Here is a 19614-nt window from a genome sequence, read left to right on the forward strand (position 1 = left end):
GTCTCTTTGTAGGTCTCTAGGAACTTGTTTTATGAATCTGGTTGTTCTTGTATTGGGTGCATATATATTTAGGATAGTTAGCTCTTCTTGTTGCATTGATCCCTTTACCATTATGTAATGTCCTTCTTTGTCTTTTTTGATCTTTGTTGGTTTAAAGTCCGTTTTATCAGAAAGTAGGATTGCATCCCCTGACCTTTCTCTCTGGCTGCCCTTAACATTTTTTCCTTCTTTTCACCTTGGAGAACCTGAGATTATGTGTCTTGGGGTTGCTCTTCTCGAGGAGTATCTTAAGTGGTATTCTCTGTATTTCCTGAATTTGAATGTCAACCTGTCTTGCTAGGTTGGAGAAGTTCTCCTGGATAATATCCTGAAATGTGTTTTCCAACTTGGTTCCATTCTCCCCGTCACTTTCGGGTACACCAATCAATCATAGGTTTGGTCTTTTCACATAGTCCCATATTTCTTGGGGGCTTTGTTCATTCCTTTTCATTCATTCTTCTCTAATTTTGTCTTCATGCCTTATTTCAGTAAGTTGATCTTCAATTTCTGATATCCTTTCTTCTGCTTGATTGATTCAGCTATTGGTATTTGTGAATGCTTCATGAAGTTCTCGTGCTGTGTTTTTCAGCTCCATCAGGTCATTTATGTTCTTATCTAAACTGGTTATTCTAGTTAGCAGTTCCTGTAACCTTTTATCAAGGTTCTTAGCTTCCTTGCATTGGGTTAGAGCATGCTCCTTTAGCTCAGAGGAGTTTGTTACTCTCCACCTTCTGAAGCCTACTGCTGTCAATTCGTCAAACTCATTCTCCATCCAGTTTTGTGCCCTTGCTGGAGAGGAGTTGTCATCATTTGGAGGAGAAGAGGCACTCTGTTTTTGGAATTTTCAGCATTTTTGTGCTGTTTTTTCCTCATCTTGGTGGATTTATCTCCCTTTGATCTTTGAGACTGATGACCTTTGGATGGGGTTTTTGTGTGTGGGGGGTCCTTTTTGTTGATGTTGATGTTACTGCTTTCTGTTTGTTAGGTTTCCTTCTAACAGGCCCCTCTTCTGCAGGTCTGCTACGGTTTGCTGCAGGTCCACTCCATACCCTGTTTGCCTGGGTATCACCAGCAGAGGCTGCAGAACAGCAAATATTGCTGCCTCCTCCTTCCTCTGAAAGCTTTGTCCCAGAGGGGCACTGGCCTGATGCCAGCTGGAGTTCTCCTATAGGTGGTGCCTGTTGACCCCTGCTGGGAAGTGTCTTCCAGTCAGGAAGCATGGGGGTCTGGGACCCACTTGAGGAGGCTGTCTGTCCCCCAGCAGAACTCAATTGCTGTGCTGGGAGAATCTTCCTTGTCAGGATCAGATGCTCTCTTCAGAGCCGACAGGCAGGAACATTTTAAGTCTGTGAAGCTGTGCCCACAGCTGCCCCTTACCCCAGGTGCTCTGTCCCAGGGAGATGGGAGTTTTATCTAAAAACCCCTGACTGGGGCTGCTGCCTTTCTTTCAGAGATGCCCTGCCTGGTGAGGAGGAGTCTAGAGAGGCAGTTTGACCATAGCCACTTTGCCGCACTGTGGTGAGTTCTGCCCAGTCCAAACTGCCCGGCCTCCTTAGCACTGTCAGGGGAAAACTGCCTACTCAAGCCTCAGTAATGGCAGATGCCCCTGCCCCACCAAGCTCGATCGTCCCAGATTGACTTCAAACTGGTGTGCTGGCAGTGAGAATTTCAAGCCAGTGGTTCTTAGCTTGCTGGGCTCCATGGGAGTGGGACCCACTGAGCGAGACCACTTGGCTCCCTGGCCTCAGCCCCCTTTCCAGGGGAGTGAACAGTTTTGTCTCGCTGGGGTTCCAGGCACCACTGGGGTACCAAAAAAAAAAAAAACCAAAACAAAACTCCTGCAGGTAGCTCGGTGCCTGCCTAAACAGCCACCCAGTTTTATGCTTGAAACCCAGGGCCCTGGTGGTATAGGCACATGAGGGAATCTTCTGGTCTGTGGATTGCAAAAACTGTGGGAAAAGCGTAGTGTCTGGGCCAGATAGCACAGTCCCTCATGGCTTCCCTTGGCTGGGACAGGGAGGGCCCCAGCTCCTTGCACTTCCTGGATGAGGCAGCGCCCCACACTGCTTCTGCTTGCCCTCTGTGAGCTGTACCCACTGCCTAACCAGTCCCAGTGAGATGAACTGGGTACCTCAGTTGGAAATGCAGAAATCACCCGCCTTCTGCATTTGTCTTGCTGGGAGCTGCAGACTGTAGCTGTTTCTATTCGGCCATTTTGCCAGATTTCTGCTCTATTATAATTTTATGGGACCACTGTTGTATATATGGTCCATCATTGGCCAAAATGTCATTATGCGGTGCATGACTGTATATATCTGTACACACACAAAATATATATGTATGTATACAAAGACTAGACGTTGTCTTATTACAATAATACAACTTAAAGAGATTTATGACTTTCAGACTGTGTTTTAGAACCATGACTGAGATCAGGGGTCTACAGACTTTTTCTGTAAATGGCCAAATAGTAAATAATTTTTGCTTTGTAGGCTGTGCAATTTGCTGGATGTACCTAACTGCCTTTGCAGCAAGAAAGCAGCTAAAGACTATTTGCCAGCAGGCCATAGTTTGCCAATCAGGCCAGATCTCTGAATTGAGTTGGGACATGTTCTTAGTTAGGGAGATCATTTGCCCACAGATGACTTTTTTCTGAAATGAGTTAGAGCACTTTAGTAAACTTGTTTCAGTTTCTTTTATTAGATGGAGTCCAATACAATTGCTGTTTTTGTAGGTAAAAAAATGGCCTAATGTTGGCGATTTCACGGGGTCAACCAAAAATTTAAAAATATGTTGTTTGGCTGGGCGCAGTGGCTCACGCCTGTAATCCTAGCACTTTGGGAGACCGAGGCAAGTGGATCACCTGAGGTCAGGAGTTCGAGACCAGCCTGCCTAACACGGCGAAACCCCGTCTCTACTAAAAATACAAAAATTAGCCGGGCATGGTGGCTAATCTTACCACCTCCTCCCTTTTCCCCACTCCAGTAGTCCCCAGTGTCTACTATTCCTATCTTTATGTCCATGTGTATTCAATGTTTAGTTCCCACTTAAAAATGAAAACATGTGGCATTTGATTTTCTGTTCCTGCATTAATTTGCTTAGGATAATGGCCTCCAGCTGCATTTGTATTGCTGCAAAGGACATGATTTTGTTCTTTTTTTGTGGCTGCATAGTATTCCATGGTGTATATGTGTCACATTTTCTTTATCCAGCTCACTGTGTTTTTTTTTTTTTTTTTTTTTTGAGACGGAGTCTTGCTCTGTTGCCCAGGCTGGAGTGCAGTGGCGCAATCTCAGCTCACTGCAAGCTCCGCCTCCTGGGTTCACGCCATTCTCCTGCCTCAGCCTCCCAAGTAGCTGGGACTACAGGCGCCCGCCACCACGCCCGGCTAATTTTTTATATTTTTAGTAGAGACAGGGTTTCACCATGTTAGCCAGGATGGTCTCGATCTCCTGACCTCGTGATCCGCCTGCCTCGGCCTCCCAAAGTGCTGCGATTACAGGCTTGAGCCACCGCGCCCGGCCAATCCAGCCCACTGTTGATGTGCATCTCGGTTGATGCCATGTTTTTGCTATTGAGACTAATGCTGCAGTGAACATACAAGTGCCTGTATCTTTTTGTTTACTACCCTTTCTATTTTCTTGAAAGTCTCATTTGTTCTCACTGCTTAACTATTTCTATATATATATATCAGTAGATAATTCCCATGTAATATTTCATTCTAAGCTCTGATAAAAAGTAAAATGAAAAAATATAACATGAATTCTTAAGTGCCAGCAATTTCTATTCCAAGTACTTTACATATCTTTCTCATTTAATTCTTTTTTTTGAGATGGAGTTTCGCTCTTGTTGCCCAGGCTGGAGTGCAATGGCGCGATCTCGGCTCACTACAACCTCCACCTCCTGGGTTCAAGCCATTCTCCTGCCTCAACCTCCGGAGTAGATGGGATTACAGGGGCATGCCACCACGCCCGGCCAATTTTGTATTTTTAGTAGAGACGGGTTTTCTCCATGTTGGTCAGGCTGGTCTCAAACTCCAGACCTCAGGTGATCCACCCACCTCGGCCTCCCAAAGTGCTGAGATTACAGGCATGAGCCACCACGCCCAGCCTATTTAATTCTTATAACAATCCATTTACTTCATTATTCCTATTTTACTGATGAGGAAACTAAAAGAGAGATTAATGTCACTTGCATGAGGTCCCACAGATAATAAAAAAAAGTTCTTAGCTTCATCCTAGACAGTCTGACTAGAGACCCAAGCTTGAAACAATTTTTTATTACTACAGTTTTAATTACCTGTTAGAAATTTTGGAAAACTCTGATGTCCCTGATCATTTCAGATTCAAGATGTCACAGATGAAATGTCTAACCTTCCCACTTAGAGAACTGCTTCTTCTAATTGCTCTTATTTTTCTGGGGCAAAACTGCTTAACCATTATTTACCAAGTTCTATAGATATCTGCCTTCATATCCATTCTTACACTAATGCCCTTGGTCCAGGCTTTTATTAGATTATGTCTGGAATATGGAGAGATTGTTCTGAACTCTCTGTGTTTAGTCTCTCTGTTAAACAGATCTCTACAATCTGTACCATCAATCTGCCTTTCTCTTCTTCAGCCTGTATTTGGAACAGTATTTCCTTGCCTCCTGCTGTTAAAATCTGTTTTTCTTCAACATACAGTTCAAAGGAAATTTCACTCATGGTACCCAGCACACCAGAATTTCAGTCCTATTTCTGTTTTTTATTAGGTGTTCGATTGTTAGCAGGAGAGGGGGAGACCAGCTCCCTTACAAAGTTCATGTGATTTAATATATAGTCTTGTAATAACTATTTTAACTTCTCAGATATTTTTATATGCACTTACTGATTATTAGTCATATTTCAGGTAAGATTGCTACGTAAAACTATAAGCACTTAATATATATTTAACAATGAATGAGTGACTCACTTTTGGATAAGGGCTCGCAAGTGTTGGATAGTGTGGTATTATTTTTCATCAACATTTGCTGGTTCCTAACTTCCATAGCTCTCACTACAGTCTTGTTATAGTGTTGGGTGTGTTAGGCTTCAGGGACAGGCCTCTGACCTTCTCCTGCCTTCCTTTCAACTGCCTTGAGACTCTCATGTGTTTCCCTAAGTTATGTGAGCCACTCTACCTCTAATCGAGCCCAAAAAGGAATCTTGGGAACCTCTACTTTAAGCTGGTGGGTCAGAAGTTCTGGATACCCTGACTTGCAACCAGTCTCTGGTCTAGTGGGAGTGGGGGCACAGTCTTAGGGTCTCTACAAAAAAAGGAAAAAAAATTAGCCAAGTGTGATGGCATGCACTTGTGGATCACCTGAGCTTGGGAGGTTGGAGCATGATGGCGCTTCTGCGCTCCAGCCTGGGCAACAGAGCAAAACCTTGTCTTAAAAAAAAAAAAAGAAAAACCAAAAAGGTAAAAGTATAACTGGTCTTGATAAGAAAACATTTGTACAATAATAGTTATTCAAATAATAGTTATACATGTTAATTGTAGCAAATTTGCTGCAGAAAACTGTCAGAAACTACAATAAACTGTCATCCATGATCCCACTGCAGAGAAAACCATTGCCGACATTTTTGAGCATTTCCTACCAGTTCCCCCCCTTCCAAAGTTGAATTATTTATCAACTGTCACCTTGAGGAATGTTGATTGTGTTTGTGAGAAAACTCATGGCTTAGGAGCCAGAGTAAGTGGGAGTACTATGTTAAACAGCAGGCTTGACTAATGTATTTTCTTAATTGCATCAAACACTAATGTTATATTAAGTCAAAAGTCTTCACAGATTATTTTTCTCAAGAGGATTTCAGTGCTTCAGTGTGCACATTAATACCAGTTCCACTTGTTTTTCAGTGATGTTATAGTAATGAGACGTTTTAAGTGAATACAAATCTACCTCTAAAGAGATTATTGATTTGTTTCATTTTACTTTAAGATTTGAATTCCAAATCCAGGAGACAGCTAACAATTTAAATACTGTATAGTGTAAAAAGGAATAAAGTATTCCTTTTTTTTAAGACAGAGTCTTGCTCTATCGCCCAGGCTGGAGTAATGGCGTGATCTCGGCTTACTGCAACGTCTGCCTCCCAGGTTCAAGTGATTCTTCTGCCTCAGCCCCCTGAGTAGCTGGGATTACAGGCACCCACCACCATGCCCAGCTTATTTGTATATTTTTAGTAGAAACAGGGTTTCACTATGTTTGCCAGGCTGGTCTTAAACTCCTGACCTCAAGTGATTCACCTGCCTCGGCCTCCCAAAGTGCTGGGATTGCAAGTGTGAGCCACCACGCCAGGCCTCAAGTATCTTTTATGAAGAAATTACTTGAGCCTATCCTTTTGCTAAATAAGAGTGAAAACTGATAGAAGCTGTAGTAGAATAATGGCCTTCCAAAGATGTCCATGTCCTAATTCCTGAAACCTATGAATATGTTACTTTCTGTGGCAAGACTGTGTTCAAAGAGACTTTGAATATGTAATTAAGTTAAGGATATTGAGATGGGGATATTATCCTGGGTTATTTAGGTATGTTCAATATAATCACATAGGTCTTTTTAAGGGGAAGGCAGAAAGGTCAGAAGAAAATAAGACACCATGTGATGACACAGAGAATAAGAGAAAGATTAGAAGATGCTATGCTGCTGGCCTTAAAGATGGAGGAAGGGGGGCCCTATGCCAGGAAATGTAAGTGGCTTCTAAAAGCTAGAAAAGACAATGAAATGGATTCTCCTCTGTAGCCTCCAGAAGAAATGCAGCCCTCTGACAACTTTATTTTATGACTCTGACCTCCAGAATGGGAAGACAGTAAATTAATTTTGTTGTAAGTTACTAAGTTTGTGATCATTTTTAATAGCAGCAATAGGAAATTAATACAGAGGGAATATATCTTTCTCATTGTTGATGTTTCCTACTATGTTAAAGGAGCTCAATTAGTTTAACTCCTAGTCTCTTTCTACCCTCTCATTTCCTCCTAGAGGAGGAGTGGCTTGTCTGGTAAATTTGGGAAGCAAAAATTGGGCAAGTTTATCTCAGTTCCTTCCTTCCTTCCTTCTCTCATATAGGGAAGCCTCTGGTGATTCAGTTGCCTCTGACTGGCTTGTTGAATTTAATTTTAGTGCTCAGTTATGAAGATTATTTGGCTCTCACAGTAAGCTATGTCCAGAAACTTGACCATTGTCAGTAGCAAAAATTATGTGTTGGCTTCCAGCTACTACTCCTTATTTGTTTTTTTTAAATTTTTTAAATTTTAATTTTGATTTTTTATGTATTTTTTGAGATGGGGTCTCACTGTATCCCTCAGACTATAGTGCAGTGGCACATTCATAGCTCACTGCAGCCTCAAACTCCTGGGCTCAAGTGATCCTCCCACTTCAGCGTCCCCAGTAGCTGGGACTACAGGCATATGACACAATGTATGGCTAATTTTTAAATTTTGGTAGAGATGGGGTCTCACTTTGTTTCCGAGGCTGGTACACTAGTCCTTTGACACAGCAAACCCAATTCTAGATTTTTATCCAAGAGAAATGAAAGTATTTGTCTGCAAAAATACTTATATAGGCATGTTCATAACAGCCTTATTTATAGTAGTCCCAAACTGGAAACACTGGTACATTGATACAACGGAATTCTATTCAACAATCAAAAAGAATAAACTGGGAAAAGCTAAGGAAAAAAATTCATTGCTTCTGATAGGGTATGGATTGGCAAGACAGTGATACAAGGAAACTTTCTGGGAAGTTGGAAATGTTCTGTATAAGATATCCATTTGTCAAAAGTATACAGGTAAAAAGTTCGCACCCTGGGCCCAAGAGCCAAGCTCTTGCTGTGTGTGGCTGCACTCTGGGTACCAGCTCTGCTGCCATAAAGATCTTGACTTTACCCCAATCCTAGAGCTACTCTAATGCTGCACTCACAAGTGCTCTTATTCTCAGTTCTCTTAGCTGTTTAACAAGCATCTGCATCTTGCATTCTGTTACACAGCAGCAAGGATCCCTGCATCCCAGACACCAATGCCATTACTACCTGGGAACTCAGAACTGCAGTACCTCCACACAGTTGTGCATCAGGCCTGAGTTCTGTGATTATTCCATGGGTGCTACTCATCAGGCACCAGTGCCAAGAGGGATCCCTTCAGCCATAGCTTCTCTGGTGGGAAAAAAAAATAGATTGCGGCGATCTTAGCAGTCATTGCCACCAAAGACCCAACAACTCTTGCTGCCACTGCAGAAACTCACAACATTGACTGCTATGGATCCCTGTGATTTTTATCTGTACCAACCTCAGCAGACAGAGCTGCACAGAGACCACACAGTTGGCACCCTGACTGGTGCCAGAACCACTGCACCCCACCCCATGGAGGAAAGTCAGTCCACAATGAAACTAGCCCATAAAGTCTACAAAAGGTGACTGTTCCACTAAGTGCACAGACATTAATGTAAAGCAACAAGAAAAATGGGAGACATAATACCATCTAAAAAACATAACCTCCCAGTAGCTGACCCCAAAGAAATGGACATATATAAACTGCCTCTTAAAGAATTCAAAATAATTGCTTTTAAAAAAATACAGAGACCAGGCGCGGTGGCTCAAGCCTGTAATGCCAGCACCTTGGGAGGCCGAGGCGCGTGGATCACGAGGTCAGGAGATCGAGACCATCCTGGCTAATACGGTGAAACCCCGTCTCTACTAAAAATACACACAAAAAATTAGCCAGGCGAGGTGGTGGGCGCCTGTAATCCCAGCTACTCGGGAGGCTGAGGCAGGAGAATGGCGTGAACCTGGGAGGCGGAGCTTGCAGTGAGCTGAGATCAGGCCACTGCACTCCAGCCTGGGTGACAGAGCGAGACTCCATCTCAAAATAAATAAATAAATAAAAATTTAAAAATACAGAGAAACATTTCACTGAAATCAGCAAAACAACAGATGACCAAAATAAGAAATGTAACAGACAGATTAAAATTGTTTTTTTTAAAAAAAAATCAAATTCTGGAGCTGACAAATACAATTAATGAACTAAAAATGCAGTAGAGAGCATTAACAGCAGACTTGATGAAACAGAAGAATTAATACATGAACTCAAAGACAGATTATTTCAAAACATACAGTCAGAGAAGAAAACATGAAGCTTAGAAGATTTAAAGCTTACAAGATTTTCTCAAAAGAGCAAATATCCTAGTTATAGGAGTTTAAGCAGGAAAAGAGAGGGACAAAGGGCCAGAAAGTTTACTTAAATAAATAACAGCAGAAAAATTTCCAAATCTGAGGAAAGGTATAAATATTCAGGTATGAGAAGGTCAAAGGTCTGCAATCAGATTCAACCTGAACAAGATTATACTAAGATAGAATAAAACTGTCAAAAATCAAAGATGAAGAGAGCATCCTGAAAGCAGCAAGAGAAAAGCAAATCGCATATAATGGAGTTCCAATAAGGCTAGACGTGGATTCTCAGGAGAAACCTACAGGCCAGTAGAGAGAGGGATGATAAATTCAGTGTGCTGAAGGAAAAAAGGCAACTGTCAACCAACAGTACTTTACTTGGCAAAGTTGACCTTCAGAAATGGAGATAAAAACTTTCTCAAACAAAAACTGAGGTAGTTCATCACCACCAGATGTGTCTTACAAGAAATCATAAAGGGAATTCTTCAAGCTGAGAGGAAAGGATGCTAATGAGTAACACAAAAACATCTAAAAGCATAAAACTCATTGGTACAACTACACAAATTTAGAATACTCTAATAGTATAATGGTGGGTTTTTAATATGAATGTTAAAAAACAAAACTATTAAAAATAATGGCTACAATAGGCCTGGTGCGGTGGCCCATGCCTGTAATCCCAGCACTTTGGGAGGCCGAGGCAGGCAGATCACCTGAGGTCAGGAGTTTGAGACCAGCCTGGCCAACATGGTGAAACCCCATCTCTACTAAAAAAATTACCAAAATTAGCTGTGCATGGTAGCAGGTGCCTGTAATCCCAGCTACTCAGGAGACTAAGGCAGGAGAATCACTTGAACCTGGGAGGTGAAGGTTGCAGTAAGCCAAGATCATGCCATTGCACTCCAGTCTGGGCAACAAGAACAAAACTCCGTCTGAAAAAAAAAAAAAAAAAAAAGACCAAGAAGCAGCGTCTCTGCTCCTTCTGGGATCTCTATGTGGTTCAGCCCACCTGCCTCCACTCCTGCATTGACCATGTCCATCAGGGTGAGCCAGAAGTCCTACAAGGTGTCCACCTCTGGCCCCCAAGCCTTCAGCAGCTACTCCTACACATGTGGGCCCGATGCCTGCATCAGCTCCTTGAGCTTCTCCTGAGTGGGTAGCAGCAGCTTTCTGGGTGTCCTGGGCAGAAGTTATGGTGGGGCCAGCAGCATGGGAAGCATCACTGCCGTCACAGTCAACCAGAGCCTGCTGAGCCCCCTTAACCTGGAGGCAGAACCCAACATCCAGGCTGTGCACACCCAGGAAAAGGAGCAGATCAAGGCCCTCAGCAACAAGTTTGCCTCCTTCATAGACAAGGTACAGTTCCTGGAGTACCAGAACAAGATGCTGGAGACCAGGTGGAGCCCTCCTGCAGCAGCAGAAGATGGCTAGTACAACATGGACAACATGTTCGAGAGCTATTTCAACAACCTTAAGTGGCAGCTGGAGACTCTGGGCTAGGAGAGGCTGAAGCTGGAGGCAGAGCTTGGCAATATGCAGGGGCTGGTGGAGGACTTCAAGAACAAATATGAGGATGAGATCAACAAGCGTACAGAGATGGAGAATGAATTTGTCCTCATCAGGAAGGATGTGGATGAAGCTTATATAAACAAGGTAGAGCTAGAGTCTTGCCTGGAAGGGCTGACTAAAGAGATCAACTTCTTCCGGCAGCTGTAGGAAGAGGAGATCCAGGAACTGTAGTCCCAGATCTTGGATACATCTGTGGTGCTGTCCATGGACAACAGCCGCTCCCTGGACATGGACAGCATCATTGCTGAGGTCAAGGTGCAGTATGAGGAGATCACCAACCACAGCCAGGCTGAGGCTGAGAGCATGTACCAGATCAAGTATGAGGAGCTACAGACGCTGGCTGGGATGCATGCGGATGACCTGCAGCATACGAAGACTGAGATCTCTGAGATGAACCAGAACGTCAGCCAGCTCCAGGCTGAGATTGAGGGCCTCGAAGGCCAGAGGGTTTCCCTGGAGGCTGCCATCACAGATGCCGAGCAGCATGGGGAGTTGGCTGTTAAGGATGCCAATGCCAAGCTCTCCAAGCTGGAGGCTGCCCGCAGTGGGCCGTGGCATGGCAGCTGCATGAGTACCAGGAACTGATGAACATCAGACTGGCCCTGGACATCAAGATCACCACCTACAGGAAGCTGCTGGAGGGCGAGGAGAGCCGGTTGGAGTCTGGGATGCAGAACATGAGTATCCATACCAAGACCACCAGTAGCTATGCAGGTGGTCTGAGCTCAGCCTATGAGGGCCTCACAAGCCCCAGCCTCAGCTATGGCCTCAGCTCCAGCTTTGGCTCTGGCATGGGCTCCATCTCCTTCAGCCACACCAGCTTCACCAAGGCCGTAGTTGTGAAGAAGATTGAGACCCACGATGGGAAGCTGGTGTCCGTGTCCTCTGACATCCTGCCCAAGTGAACAGCTGCAGCAGCCCCTCCCAGTGCCCCTCCTGCAGCTGCCCCAGAGCCTGGGAGGGAGGCCACTGTGTAGGGGAGTACAGGGAACAGGAGGCCCACCTGAGGCTCAGCCTTAGCCCTCAGCCCACCTGCGGAGGAGTTTACTGCCTGGCGATCCCCCTTGCCCATGCCTTCAGCTACAATTGCTTTTTTTTTTTTTTTTTTTTGTCCAAAATAAAACCTCAGCTAGCTCTGAAAAAAAAAAATATTAATGGCTACAATAATTTATTAAGGAATATACAATATAAAAAGATGTAAATTGTGACATAAAAACCATAAAATGTCGGGCAGGGTAAAGTATACAATCAAAGTTAAGTTGTAATCAGCTTAACATAGCCTGTTATAACTATAAGCTGTTTTATGTAAGCCTCATGGTAAACACAAAGCAAAAACCTACAGTGGATAAACAAAAGATACAAAGTAAGGAATTAAAGCATACCACTAGAGAAAATATCGTCTAATCACAAAGGAAGAAGGCATGAAAGGAAAAAGGAACAAAAGAGCTATAAAACAACCAGAAAACAATGAACAAAATGGTAGTACTAAGTCCTTACCTATCAATAATTACCTTGAATGTAAATAGATTAAATTCTTCAACCAAAAGACAGAGTGGCTGAATAGGTTAAACACACACACACACACACACACACAAACACATACACACACACACACACACAAACTGAACTGTATGCTGCCTAGAAGAGACTCACTTCACCTTTAAGGACACATTTAGATTAACTGAAAGGATGGAAAAATATACTCCATTCAAATGAAACCAAAAGAGAGTGGGGTTAGATATAATTATATCAGGTGCAGTACACCAATATGGTTTGTATATTTTGTCCCCTCCCAATCTGATGTTGAAATATGACTTCCAGTGTTGGAGGTGGGCCTGGTGGGAGGTGTTTGGATCTTGGAGGCAGAGCCCTCATGGATGGCTTGGTACTCCCCATGGTGATAAGTGAGTCCTCATGGGATCTGGTTGTTTAAGGGAGTATTGTGCCTCCCCCTTCTTCTCTTACTCCTTTTCTCACCATGTGATGCACTGGATCCCAATCCCCTTCCACCATAAGTAAAAGCTCCCTGAGGCCTCATCAGAAACAGATGCTAGCACCATACTTCCTTTACAGCCTGCAGAACCATGAGCCAATTAAACCTCTTTTATTTATAAATTACCCAGCTTCAGGTATTTCTTTATAGCAACACAAAAATTGTCACACATTTTGTCAAAAAACTATAGAATGAGACAATTATTATATAATGAAAAGGGATCAGTTCATCAAGAAGATATAATAATTTCAAATATGTGTGCATGCAACATCAGAGTTCTTAAATACATAAAGCAAATATTAATAGATCTGAAGAGATAGATAGCAATGCAATAATAGGAGACTTTAATACCCCACTGTCAACAATAGACAGACATCCAAACAGAAATTCAGTGAGGAAACACTGGAATTCGACTACATTTTAGACCAAATGGACATAACAGATATATGCAGAACGTTCCATCCAATATTAACAGAATACACATTTTTCTCAGGAACACGTGGAACATTCTCCAGAATAGATCATATCTTAGGCCACAAAATAAGTCTTAAAAAATTTATTAATAAGATTGAAGTAATATCAGGTAGCTTTTTCAATTGCAATGGTATGAAACTCGAAATAATAACATTTGAAAATTCACAAATATGTGGAAATTAATTTTAAACAAATGGGTCAAAAAAGAAGTTTAAAGGGAAATTTAAAAAATCTTAAAACTGCTGGGAACAGTGGCTACACCTGTAATCCCAGCAGTTTGGGAGGCTGAGGTGGGTGGGTCACCTGTGGTCAGGAGATCAAGACCAGCCTGGCCAACACAGTGAAACCCGGTCTTACTAAAAATACAAAAAATTAGCCAGGCGTGGTGGTGGGCGCCTGTAATCCCAGCTACTCTGGAGACTAAGACAGGAGAATCTCCTGAACCCGGGAGGCAGAGGTTGCAGTGAGCCCAGATCATACCATTGTACTCCAGAGCCTGGGCAACAAGAGTGAGACTCCATCTCAAGACAAATAAATAAAACTAAAATCTTGAAACAAAAATGGAAATACAGATCCCAAAACTTGAGATGTTGCAAAAGAAGTTTGAAAAGAGAAGTTTATAGCAATGAATGCCTGTATCAAAAAAGAAGAAAAGCCCTAAATAAACAACCTAATGTTACCTTTTAAGGAACTAGAAAAAGAAGAACAAACTAAGCTCAAAGTTAGGAGAAAGAGAATCATAAATATCAGAGCAGAAATAAATAAAATAGAGACTAGAAAAACAGAAAAGATTAAGAGAAGAGCTGGTTTTTAAAAGAGAAACAAAATTGATAAAACTTTAGTTAGATTAATAAAAAAGAGAAAATGCTTAAAATCAGAAAGAGGAGACATTACAGCTGCTACCACAGAAATACAAAGGACCATAGACTACTATAAAAAAATGATACACCAGGCTGGGCACAGTGGCTCATGCCTGTAATCCCAGCACTTTGGGAGGCCGAGGTGGGTGTATCACTTGAGGTCAGGAGTTCGAGACCAGCCTTGCCAACATGGTGAAACCCCATCTCTAATAAAAAATACAAAAATTACCTGGGCTTGGTGGCACACACCTGTAATCCCAGCAACTTGGGAGACTGAGGCAGGAGAATTACTTGAACCTGGGAGGTGGAAATTGCAGTAAGCCAAGATTGTGCCACTGCACTCCAGCCTGGGCATCCAAATGAGACTCCATCTCAAAAAAAAAAAAAAAAAATCAACAAATTGTATAACCTAAAAGAAATGGGTAAATTCCTAGACACATACTAACTTAAAAAGACTAAATCATGAAGAAATTGATAATTTGAAATGACCAGTAATGAGTAAGGAGATTGAATCAGTAATAAGAAGTCTCCCATTAAAGAAAAGCCCAAACTTGATGATGCCACTGCTGAATACTACTAAACATTTAGACAATTAAAACCAATCCTTCTGAAACTCTTCCAAAAAATTGAAAAGGAAGGAGATCTTCCGAACTAATTTTACAAAGGCCTGATACCAAAGGCAGACAAAAACAGTACAAGAAAGGCAAATTATAGGCCAATATCCTTGATAAACATAGATGCAGAAATCCTCAAGAAAATACTAGGAAACCAAATTCAACAGCATATTAGAAGGGTCATTCACCATGATCAAGTGGGATTTATCCCTGTGAATTTGCATATTCACCGTATGCAAATCAACAGTGATACACCATATTAACAGAATAAAGGACAAAAACTTTATAATTATCTCAATAGATACAAAAAAGGCATTCAACAAAATTCAGCATCCTTTCATGATAGAAACACTCAACAAATTAGGTAGAGAAAGAATGTCTCTCAACATAGTAAAGGCCTTATATGACAAGCCCATAGCTAACATAATGCTCAGTGAAAAGTTGAAAGTTTTTTCTAAAATCAGGAACAAGACAAGTATGCCCACTTTCAGCATTTCCATTCAACACAGTATTGGAAGTCCTAGCCAGAATAATTAGGCAAGAGAAAGAAAAGGCTTTCAGATTGTCAATGAAGAAGTTAAATCGTCCGTTCGCAGATAACATGATTTTATATTTAGAAAACTCTAAAGACTCCACCAAAAAACTATTACAAGTAATAAATTCAGTAAAGTTGCAGGATACAAAATTAACACAAAAATCAGTAGTGATCAGACATGGTGGTTTATACCTGTAATCCCAGGACTTTGGGAGGCTGAGGTGGGAGGATCACTGGAGGACAGGAGTTTGAGACCAGCCTGGACAACATAGTGAGATGCCCATCTCTACAAAAAAGAAAAAAATTAGCCAGGTGTGGTGGCACGACCTGTAGTCCTAGCTACTTGGGAGCCTGAGGTGGGAAGATTGCTTGAGCCCAGGAGTTTGAGGTTACAGTGAGCCATGATCATGCCATTGCACTCCAGCCTGAGTAACAGAGTAAGACTCCACCTCCAAAAAAAGAAAAAAAAAAAAACAGTAGCATTTCTACATACTAACAACAAACTATCTGATAAATCTGGCCAGGTGCAGTCCCTCACACCTGTAATCCCAGCACTTTGGGAGGCCAAGGTGGGAGGATCACTTGAGGTCAAGAGTTTGAGACCAGCCTGGCCAACATGGTGACACCCCATCTCTAGTAAAAATACAAAAATTAGCCAGGCATGGTGGCATGCACCTGTAATCCCAGCTACTCAGGAGACTGAGGCAGGAGAATTGTTTGAACTTGGGAGGTGGAGGCTGCAGCAGCACTGCACTCCAGCCTAGGCAACAGAGCAAGACTCCATCTCAAAAAAAAAAAAAAAAAAGGAAGAAGAAATCAATAAAACAATGCCATTGACAATAGCTAGTAAAAAAATCAAAATACTTAGGAATAAATTTAACCAAGGAGATTAGCCATTTTACAATGTATACACATTTTAAAACATTATGTTATATATCATAAATATATACAATTTTTACTTGTCAATTAAAAATAAATAAGCCTGGGCAACATAGTGGGACTTTGTCACTACAAAAATAAAAATAAATTAGCCAGGCATGATGGTGTGTTTCCTGTGGTCCCAGCTACTCCAGAAGCTTAGTTGGGAGGATTACTTGAGCCCAGGAGTTTGAGACTGCAGTGAGCTATGATTGTGCCACTGTACTCTAACCAGGGCAACAGAGTGAGACCCTGAATCTGTAAGTAAAATAAGTAATGAAAAAAGTATATAGCTAAAAATTAGAGGTGTCAGTGTATGTAAATTTTATGGAAAAGAACCATATGATGATGATGATGGAGTGAGGTGGTAAAGAATGGGTAAACATATCAATGATGTTTTTTAAAATAGTAGAATTGATAATTGAGCTGCTATTTTATTGTTGTCTGTGTATGGTAGGGTTTTTTGTTTTTGTTTTTTGAGACGGGATGTGCCTCTTTCACCCAGTCTGGAGTGCAGTGGCACAGTCCTGGCTCCCTGCAACCTCCACCTCCCAGTCTCAAGTGATCCTCCCACCTCAGCCTCCCGAGCAGCAGGGACTGCAGGTGCCAGCTACCACGCCCAGCTAATTTTTGTATTTTTTGTAGAGAAAGGATCTTGCCATGTTGTCCACGCTGGCCTTGAACTCCCAAGCTCAAGCGATCCACCCACCTCAGCCTCTCAAACTGCTGGGATTACAGGTGTGAGCCACCACACCCGGCCTCTATGCATGTAAAAGTTATATAATGTGAAGAAATTAAGAAAGAAACAATAGTCTTATATTTCTGAGGACATTTACCAATTATGGTCATTCCATTCTTTTCTATAAATCCAAATTATCTGGTGTAATTTTCCTTAAGACTGAAGAATTTTTTACCATTTTTAATTCAAAAATTATTTTTAATTGAGAAAATGGTATATATTTGTCATGTACATTACGTTTGAAACACTGGAATGGCTAAATCAACATAATTAACATACGTATTACATCATCTTTTTTTTCTGGTAAGAACACTAAAAATCCTACTTCATAGATATCTCCAAGAATATAATACATTGTTATTAACTATAATCCCCATGTTGTACAATAGACCTCCAAAAATATAATACATTGTTAAGAACTATAGTCCCCATGTTGTACAGTAGACCTCCGAGAATGTAATACATCATTATTAACTATTGTCCCTCTGTTGTACAATAGAACTTACTCCTTCTAACTGAAATTTTGTGTCCTTTGACAAACATCTTCCCAATACCCCTCTCCCCAGCCTCTGGTAACTACCATTCTACTCTCTACTTCTATTAGTTCAACTTTTTTAGATTTTACATGTAATTGAGATCATGTGGTATTTGTCTTTCAGGTTTATCCATATTGTCACAAATGACAAGATTTCTTTCTTTTTAAAGGCTGAATAGGTCACGTTTTCCTATTTCTTTATATGTCTAGTGTTTTTTTGATTGGATACTTGGGATTTTGAATGATGCATTTGAGAGATTGCGGATTCTGTTTTGCTTTTCTGAAAAAGAATTTTTATTTTAGAAGCCAGTTAACTTGACTGAACTCAGACTCCAGACTGTCTCCTCTGTAGTGGTAGTGCTGAAATCTTTACTTAGTTATTTCATTTTTCAGTGATTGATTTTCTGTCATGATTCTTGGGTTTCCCTCCCTTGCCTCATGATTAGTTTAGTGATTAGCACAGGTCTTGGGAGGATTTTATATACAAATTTTGGGGTTTCCTCCTCTTTGGCTCCCTCCCTTTTATGAAATCTCTCCTAAATATCTGATAGTTCTGCCAGCCTTGAATTCTGTTATCTATGTCAAGCCAGTAAGACTTGGCTTCCTGTCTAACCTACCCCCAGTGGTAAGCAGATTTAGCAGTGCCCTCAGTCATAAAACCACAAATGTGCAAATCCCACCTTTTGCAGATTTATGCTCCCGGTCACTTGCTCCCTTTGCCAGGGACCATGTGCCCTCTGCAGGCAAGATAGTTTCCAGAATGGAGGAGTCGAGTTTTTGATGTCCAATCAGATAAGTTACTCTTTCTCTTCCAAAGAGATACTGAGAGAGTGGTTGCCGAGGACAGGAGTATATTGTTTGAACTACATCAACATGGAAGTTGACGCAGGGAAGAGTTATTCTCTTCTGATACTCCCTAGTATTTTGTTCTCCTAATTGAGCTTAAACCTGCAGTCAGTTTAGTAGAAGAGATTAACAGTTTGTCATATGGTTGGACTGCTGATAAGTCTTATAAAATTGGGAGGGGAGGGAAGGAGGAGGAGGACTGAAAGCAGTTGGGAGCAACCAAAAGAAGAAAGAAACTGGATGGGAAAGAAAAACTAAGTTTCTCTCAAGACACTCGATGTGTCAGAACAATATAATGCTTATATCAAATCCGTGCTCCCTAGGTACCCAAATTAAATTTCCTCTCTATTCCAAATAATGTCCAGACAAATTTTCCAGGATAACATATTAAGAGATTTGGCAATTAAATGGTAACTAATATATACTGCCGAGGAATGTAGGAGGATATCCAAAGGATAATAATCCAGAGGGTATCTGGAAAATTGGCCACTTTGTGGACTTTACAGCTTGTCCTTGTTCTATTTTATGCTTTTTATTTAAATCTGCTTTGTCTGATACTAATATAGCTATTCTAATTTCATTTTGTTTCTATTTACCTGGTATATCTTAACTCATATCTTTATTTTTATGTTTCTGTGTCATTTTGTTTTAAGTAGATCTCAAATAGCATATAGTTGGATTTCGATTTTTGTTTTTTATGATTTGAGATTCTTTGTATTTAAAAAGAAGTTTGCATCTATCATACTAAATAATATAATTGTTCTTCTTCTTCCATCTTCTTGTTCTGTACTTTGTGTTATATGCCTTACTCCTGTTTTTCCCACTCAGTCTTTTGCTTTTGCTCAAGTTTTTCTGGCTCTTTTGTTTTACCCCTAGTAATTTGGAAATTAAACATTCTATTTTTATTTAATTAGTAATTACTTAAAATTAAAAGAAAATGAACCTCTATTTCTTTACTAACATGAAAAATACACTAGCATCTATCAATGTGTTTGGAAATAACGAGTGAGTCACATACTTTAGTATTTCCCTTTTGTTCCTACTCTTACAGTTTGTTGGAATAATTTGAGCTTTAGATCCAAACTGTTATTAGTATTTATTCTTTTTATATATCCTTAAGAAATACTTTTCACATTTGCATTTCCTTATGTAGCCATGTTAACCTTGTTAAGAATAACTTCTTAGAGGTTATTTTATTTTATTTTTTGAGACGGAGTCTTGCTTTGTCACCAGGCTGGAGTGCAGTGGTGCGATCTTGGCTCACTGCAACCTCTGCCTCCTGGGTTCAAGTGATTCTCCTGCCTCAGCCTCCTGAGT

General features: G+C 41.2%; 1 protein-coding gene and 1 pseudogene across 1 annotated transcript in view; both read left to right on the plus strand.

The window, feature by feature from the left end:
- The window catches only part of ICA1L (islet cell autoantigen 1,69kDa-like), a 99306-nt gene that overhangs the window by 19704 nt on the left and 59988 nt on the right, over positions 1 to 19614 (plus strand). The window lies entirely within an intron of this gene.
- Positions 10247 to 11915, plus strand: LOC105535399 (annotated as a pseudogene).

Source organism: Mandrillus leucophaeus, unplaced genomic scaffold (assembly GCF_000951045.1).
Source record: "Mandrillus leucophaeus isolate KB7577 unplaced genomic scaffold, Mleu.le_1.0 Scaffold146, whole genome shotgun sequence".
Taxonomy (NCBI): domain Eukaryota; kingdom Metazoa; phylum Chordata; class Mammalia; order Primates; family Cercopithecidae; genus Mandrillus; species Mandrillus leucophaeus.